General features: G+C 46.0%; 1 non-coding gene across 1 annotated transcript; it reads right to left on the reverse strand.

Moving 5' to 3' along the window:
* Positions 1–5228: 5228 nt before the first annotated feature.
* Positions 5229–5347, reverse strand: LOC146024403 (5S ribosomal RNA). The gene has a single exon (XR_014453786.1). It is a non-coding gene; the product is annotated as a 5S ribosomal RNA (ribosomal RNA).
* Positions 5348–8220: the final 2873 nt, after the last annotated feature.

Consider the following 8220-nt stretch of genomic DNA (forward strand, 5'->3'; position numbering starts at 1 on the left):
AATCTCTCATCCTTCTGCTCGACTTTGGGGCTCCCGAACATCGAGACGCCCGATTGGACTGATCCATTATCTCAAGCAGTCAACTCAATACCCCAAAAACCACCTAGCTCCTGGCAGACAATTCGAGGCCCCGGAAAACGCCACGGCATCCCTCCCGAGGGCTCGACTTCAACAGACACGTGAGACTTTGTATCTTGAGAGTCATAACCATCGCCTTCGGCGGAACGCCCCCCCGGTTACCAAGAACTGGCGGGCTATAATCCATTCTAGGAAATGCATGGGGCCGGCTACCCCATTGATACTTGTTATGTCCCTAGTTTAACGGATAGGTATTGATTAAGTAGCCACCCCGCATTATCCCGTTGGGACATAGGTTAAGTCCCCCACTTGTAACCCCTGAATGCTTGGAAATTACATACTCTTCGAGAGTCTTTGTTAACTTACCCGACACAGTTTTACTATGTTCCCTCCGCATCAGACCGGATGCCTAGATTAGACAGTTACTGGTTACCTACCCATGGTACTTGGAAGTTATGACAGTTATTAGAATATATCTTCTATGGTCTTTTTCAGATACCTAGGTTTAAAGATAAAATACTGTTCAGCTACACTGTTATGGTTTACTCCTACGCGTGTGCAGTAGTGTTAATTGTTTAAAATGGCTGTTTATATATGCTATGATACTATAGTATATTTCCCCCTGAAATCGCTGATCCCCTGTACCCCCCTCACCCGCACGTTTCTATGTTTACTGTGGCGTCGGTTTCAAGTTCACATACCGATGCCCCAGTTGCGGGGAATTTCAATACTTGTTATGTTACATTCACACCCTCTCTATCCCTTTTCCCTACACCTCCCCTCCAACCCTCCCCCACCCCTTCACCCCAAGGCCATTTAGCATTAGCGAGATTCACTAGGAACCCACCATGAACACCATAGAGACACTTAAAATCACCTCCATTAATGCCAGAGGTCTGAATCTACCTGAGAAACGGTCCACTCTCCTTAGAACCCTGTGGACAGAAAGGGCGGATATAGCCTTAATTCAGGAGACCCACTTTAAAATCAGCACCCGTACACCCTCCCTAACCAAACGATTCCCTATTGCCTACTATAATAACACCCCAGATAGCAAGTCCAAAGGTGTCGCCATTTTATTTTCTTCCAGGCTACAGGTCACTGATATTACATCCCACAAGGTGGTACCTGGCAGAATACTTCTCATAAATTGCTTGATTTTCAATCAACAATACACTTTAGTTGCACTATACGCCCCTAATCAAGACCAGCCTTCTTTTTTCATGCGACATCTGCCACCTCTTGAACCCCTGCTAAAGGGGACTGTTATATGCGGGGGAGACCTTAACTGGGTCATGAACCCACATATAGACTCATCCAACCCAGCGCCTCGGTACTCCAATTTGAAACACCGCCAGGTTAGAAAGGCTTTTCATGACCTCCAATTAGTAGATTCTTGGAGGGTTTTCCACCCTTACGACCGAGACTACTCCTTTTACTCACACCCACACCAGGTCTACACTCGACTAGACTACCTGTTCATCAGTCATCACCACCTTCCTTCGATAACCCAAACATCAATAGGCTCAATCACTTGGTCGGACCACGCCCCAATATCCCTAACACTAAAAATTCTCCCCAGAGCCAAAGGCCAATGGTCATGGAGACTAAACGAATCGCTCCTGCAGGACCCGTACTGCAGAAGCGAGATAGAAAAGACCATTCAGGACTACATCGAATCTAACATGACTGACGATGTTTCGAAACTGGCGATATGGGAAGCACATAAATGTGTTCTCCGGGGCAAGTTTATTCAGTTGGGATCTTACATGAAGAAACAAAAAGCAGCTCAAATTTCAAAGCTCCTAGGCCCAACACAAGACCTCGACAACAGGTCCACCCCTGGTGGAGCTCACAGAGGCACGGGACCGACTGAATAAACTTGTCTCTGACCGCGTTAAACACTCCTTACGTAAATGTAGAGGTAAATATTATCTATGGGGCAACAAACCAGGCCGCCTTTTGGCTAACGCTCTTCGAGCACAGAGGTCGGCCTCCTTTGTGAGCTCAATGAAGAACCCCTCCGGAACCACATGCTTCCAAACCCCGGAAATAGCTTCTTGTTTTCATAACTACTATTCTGCCCTATACAACTTGAGACACCTCGATACCGACCCCGGTAAATCCCCTTCTACTCAACAGATAAAATCATACTTTAACAAAATTGCCTTCCCGATCATCTCCGAAAGCGACAAGGAAGCCCTCGAAACACCCTTCACCCAATTTGAACTAGATAACGCTATTTCCTCCAGCCCCACGGGTAAAAGCCCGGGTCCGGATGGGTTCACTATCGCCTACTACAAGATGTTCACAGATAAACTCTCACCTATCCTCCTCTCAGCATTTAACTCTATCTCCAAAAGTTCTCCCCTCCCTCCGCACTCTCTCGAGGCCCATATCACAGTTTTGCCCAAGCCAGGAAAGGATCCGGCGGCATGTTCCAGCTACAGGCCGATCTCCCTATTAAATGTCGACCTCAAACTTTTTGCTAAACTAATGGCTAATAGGCTCAATAAGCTACTGCCCACATTGATACATAATGACCAGGTAGGCTTTGTCTTTGGCCGAGAAGCCAAGGACAACACCACTAAAATCTTGAGCCTTATCCACCTAGCATCAAGCAACCATATTCCCCCAATTCTCCTATCTACAGATGCCGAAAAGGCTTTCGATAGAGTCGACTGGGGGTTCATGCGGTCTGTGCTGGAGCATGTTGGTCTGGGACCCATAGCTCTGCACAGGATTCTGGCCCTATACAACTCCCCCACTGCCAGAGTCCGAGTCAACGGTTCACTGTCAGCCTCCTTCCCCATAAACAACGGTATGAGACAGGGGTGCCCACTGTCACCCCTGATCTTTGTGCTATGTATTGAAGCCCTGGCCCGGGCGATTCGTGCTAATCCCAATATTTCGGGTATCAGGGTGGGGGATGAGAACTATAAACTGGCAATGTTCGCGGATGATCTCCTAGCCATATTGACAAACCCAACCACGTCTCTCCCACACTTGGTGCACGAGCTAGAAGAGTTTTCAAAATCAATATGACTAAATCATGTGCCCTCAACATTTCCACCCCTCCCCATATTGCAATGGGCCTCAAGAGCTCCTACCCTTCTCCTGGAGCAATACATATATAACCTATCTAGGAATAAAAATCCCCAGAAACTTCTCAACTCTTTTCACTAAACTTCCAACCATTGATTCGAACACTCTGCTACGACTATAGCAAATGGCACCATAAACAACTCTCGTGGATAGGTAGGATGAATGTAGTAAAAATGAACACACTACCCAAACGGCTATACACTCTCCAGGCCCTCCCAATCGACATCCCGGAATCCTGGTTCTGCACTGTTAAATTTCTGATCCAACAATTTGTCTGGTCCCGTAAGCGACCAAGAATTAAACATTCCACCCTGATTAGGCCTTCAAATTAAGGCGGTCTTCAACTACCTGATATAAAATTATATTACCAGGCGATCATCCTGACCAGGATTCTAGATTGGACTAGAAATAGAACTTCCAAACAGTGGGTGGAACTGGAGGGTATGTGCCTACAACAATTCCCTGAAATATTCACCTGGCTGCCCAAGCTACCCAAACCCAACCCTCCCCATCCAACAATATCCCTCACACTCTCAGTTTGGAAACACCTGAGAAAGCTCCCCCATATCTTCTCTGAAATTGGTCCCTTAACCTCTTTTTTGGCAAACCCTGACTTCACGCCAGGCCTTCATATACAACACTTCCACAAATGGGCCTCTGAGGGGCTTTTCAGAGCGGGCCAAATGGTAAATTCCTCTAAAACCAAACAATTCTCCGAAGTCAGGGAAAAATGGAACATTCCATCATCTGACTTTTGGAAGTATCTCCAGGTACGCCACTTCATTGGTACAGGGACCATGCTTTCACTAGCTTCCCGAGAACTCACGTCATTTGAAAAATTGTGCATTACAACAGGGAATCCCACCCATATAATATCCACTCTCTATAAACTTCTCTTAAACAGCGTCTCTCAAACTCTCCCTTCTTACACGCAAGCATGGGAAAAGGAACTTAACCTGACACTAACAAAGAAAGACTGGGAAAACATCTTTATAAAAACTGGGAAGAGCTCTGTTTGTGTGCCAATCAGAGAAACTCAATATAAAATCTTAATGCGCTGGTACAGATGCCCCAGCACACTTCACGCCATGTTCCCCTCCCATTCCGATAGATGCTGGCGATGCCTTAACTCCAGGGGCACGCCGTCACACATATGGTGGGAATGCCCCATCATCCGCCCTTACTGGAAAGAGGTCATCTCGATCTCTCGGACCAATTTAAAAAATCCCTGATTGGCCACTTAGGCAACGCAGCCAGAGCTTCCATACCTAAGCTTTGGAAGTCCCCGCTCCCTCCTTCGATCAAAACATGGTTTTCTAGAATAGATCATTATATGTCTATGGAAGATGTGTTGCTCTCGGCGACAGATAAGACTTCTGAATTCTCCGAAACCTGGCTCCCATGGCTTACATACAAGGAATCAGACCAGTATAAGATCTATATATCCAAAGCTACTCCGACCCTGGCTTAACAAACAATACTAATTCCAAAGTTTTCTCTACCTTACCCTCAGTAAAGTACTTCATGCCCCCCCCCCCTCTCCCCCCCCTCTCCCCCTCCCCCCTTTTTGTTTTCTCCTTCCCAGCATTTTAAATGACAACACAAAATTAAATTAAACAAAAAAAAAGGGTTTATTTAAAAATGTTTGTTATATGCTCAGGATGTGATTAATCCACACTGTTTTTGAAAGATGTTAACAAACCTGATGTCATTTATTGTTTGCGACAATTTCAATAAAAACAGAATATACAAAAAAAAAAGTTTCCTAACTGTTTTTGCTTACTGAAAAAAATCATGTGTTGGTAATGTAAAAAGACCTACAGGACATGATATTAGCAGGGGGTCTTAAATTAAACTACTAAAGAGGCTCAACACTGTTTAGCTGCCAAAAGCAGTTGGAATTGGGCCTAAACAGTGTGGTAAGTCTTTAGGTGATGGCTATTGTGTCTGTTTGACCTCTTCCAAATGTCTGTACTGGCAATAAAAAGAAAAAGTTTCCAATTTAAATAGCTAGAGAATAAAAACAACTTGCCAGTAATGTGAAAAACCTACAGCACTTGGTGTTCCCATGTGGTCTCCCACCCAAGTACTAATCAGGCCCAACACTGCTTAGCTGCCAAGATCAGACGAGATTGGGCCTATCCAATGTGGTATGGCTGTAGGTGAGGTACAGGCACTTTTTTGCCCTCTTCTACTTCTATCACCAGGTAAGCTAATAAAAAAGTTTCCTAACTGTATTGGTTTACTAAAAAAAAATTATGGGTGACATTCTATGGATTAAGACATCGCCGCTATTCGCCCTTTTTAAAATCGCATTATTTTGTAATAATTTGCATATTTAATGTGATGCGCTGTGGAGGCTGAAAAGTGCGAAGTGGTGCGATTTGCGGCGAAGTGGTGCGATTTTAAGTAACAAAAAAGTGTGATTTCTTCCGCCGGTCATGTGCGAGTTTTGGACCAACCGGAGTGCAATTTACAAAACTGTCTCCGCATGACTAAGAACCCCCCAACCTATTGGCCCACCTCTGTCCCCTCCATTATGCATCACACCCCCTATATAAAGGGGCACTGGCGCCATTTCACTCTTTGATAGGAAGTAAGGAGCATGGAGAGGAGCAGTGGCAGTGTGAGTAGAGGAAGAGGTGTTGGTGGCAGAGTGAAGAGTGGCAGAGGGAGCAGTGGCAGAGTGAGGAGTGGCAGAGGAAGCAGTGGCAGAGGGAGCAGTGGCAGAGGGAGCAGTGGCAGAGGGAGAAGTGGCAGCAGCCAGCCTATTGGGAGAGCCAGAAGTGAGGCAGGCAGCATGGCCACAGCAAGGCCAGCCCCAGACCAGGCCCTGGCCGTCCAGCCCCAGCAGGAGGAGGTGGAGGATCCGCTGGCATCCCCATCCTATAGCCAAGACCTTGACCATACCCCACAGCAGCTGCAGGAGGGCCACATGTCAGAGGTGGAGGAAGATGGAGGTGTGGAGGAGGAAGACACTGGCATGGAGGAGGAGGGGTACATGGCTGGAGTAGAAAATGAGGAGGAGGAGGAGGTAGAAGCAGGCCGCACAAAAAGTGGCCGAAAGGTCAGATTTTCCTACGAGGAAAATGCTGCGCTTGTCCGTGCTATTATGCCTGTGTTTGACCGGTTACTTGGGAAAACTCACCACAAGACCACTGCACAGCGCAAAAGGGCTATGTGGAAAGACATCACCCAGGTGGTGAACGCTGTAAGTCAGCACAAGCGCCTGGTCAGAAATGTCAAGAAGAGATTCAATGACCTCAAAAGGCAGCTGAAAAGTAAAATGGCCATGGAGTTGGAGGAGGCCACCAAGACTGGCGGAGGAAGCCCCACCACTGTGTGCTACACATCCTATGAGGTGAAGTTGAAGCGCATCATACCCCCTGAGGTCCTGCCTGGCATGCACGTGGCGGATACCGATAGGCCGCAAACGCCATCCAGAGCTGGTAAGTGTGACCACTTGCAATCTTAAACAAACATGCCAATGTTTTCTAACTGTAATCTTCACTTGAATTGTTATGCTAAGTAAAGTGCTGCTGTGGAACTACATAGCCCAGCAAGTTCATGCACAAGAAATTGCCTGCTCCTACTTTCAAATTGCTCATAATGCTGGGCCTTGTAGTTCCACAACTGCTCATATTGATCAACACTGTAACATTCTTTCTAGCAGCCTAACATGTATGTGGCCAAAAACACAGAGGTGTACTTGTGGTTTAGCTGCCATGCCTACATACCACAGATTATCCAATAGTTATCATGTGTACAATAGTTTAATAATACTCTAACAAAATAATCAGAAAAAAAAAGAATGTGGGGAATAAATAATGTAGTCCTTATCCAAATGAAGTATTGTCCATTAATGTCATTTCAATGCATGTTTGCCGTATATGCTTATCCATTGCAAGGTACATAATGGCTGCCCATCTTTCCTTGCACAGATTGTCCATCCCGAAATGCTCAGGCATCCAAGACAAGAAGGCCCGTTGCTGCTGAATCTGTGGAAGCAGGTAAATGATCAAAAAATACGCCATTACACATACAGTACACACACCCATATCACATCAACAATATCTCACACTACATTCATCTCCTGCTGCTACATTGCAACGGAAATTAATGTAATCTGAGCTAGGCATGTGACTTATTATTAATGTCAATGTTACATGCTGTATCGGGGTACATGTGTAAGTACATAACACCCCTAGGTATGTGCATTCAGCATCTCAAGCCCTTTCTAAAACAGTACAGAAGAGAGTCTGGCCTATATATGCATCAGTACTTACCTCTTCATCTGTATCCACAGGTACTATACAACTAGGGACAGATCAAACAGATTCTTCAATGATGGTGTTAGACGAAATGGACATCATTCTTGAACCCGTGGAGACCTTTGCGGCAGAGGAGGAAATACAGACCTCATCACAGAGTGATCTTCCCCCAAGTGGGGTGTCTCCCAACCCACCCCCACCCACAAACACACCCCATACAGCAGCTTCTGCTTCCCAAGTAGCTAACTCCTTGGTCATATTCAAGGACAAACAAATCGAATTTATGGCCTCCCAAAGCCTGCAAATAGGTAACATCCAGGGGTACATGCGTGACACGTTCTTCAATTACAAAAAATTGCATGTAGTGTACGGGTAGGTGTAGGCACTCATGTGCGCATTGCTAATAGCATTGACACCCGTTTTGCAGATCTAACTTCTGCTGTAAGGGAACAGAATAGCCATATTGGCAGCCTTGCGCAAAGTATAGCTTCACTAAGCCAATCATGCACAGCGCAGACCAATGCCTTAATAGGTATGCAGGTCCAACTACAGCACCTGGAAGCCAATGTCGGAGGTGGCGCAGCATCAACTCTCAGTAGTGTATCTAGCACCCCAATGAGTGGCTCCCCCACTTCCCCACCCCGTCGGAGTATTAGGACCCGTGGTGGGCTGGGTGCAGGTTCTAGAAGTGGTGTAGGGTTGCCTGATGTTGGGAGAAGATAGCTCATATTTTTGATAATTTTGTAATATGCAATACATCTTGTTA

This window comes from Crinia signifera, chromosome 7 (assembly GCF_055691185.1).
Source record: "Crinia signifera chromosome 7, ASM5569118v1, whole genome shotgun sequence".
NCBI classification, from domain to species: domain Eukaryota; kingdom Metazoa; phylum Chordata; class Amphibia; order Anura; family Myobatrachidae; genus Crinia; species Crinia signifera.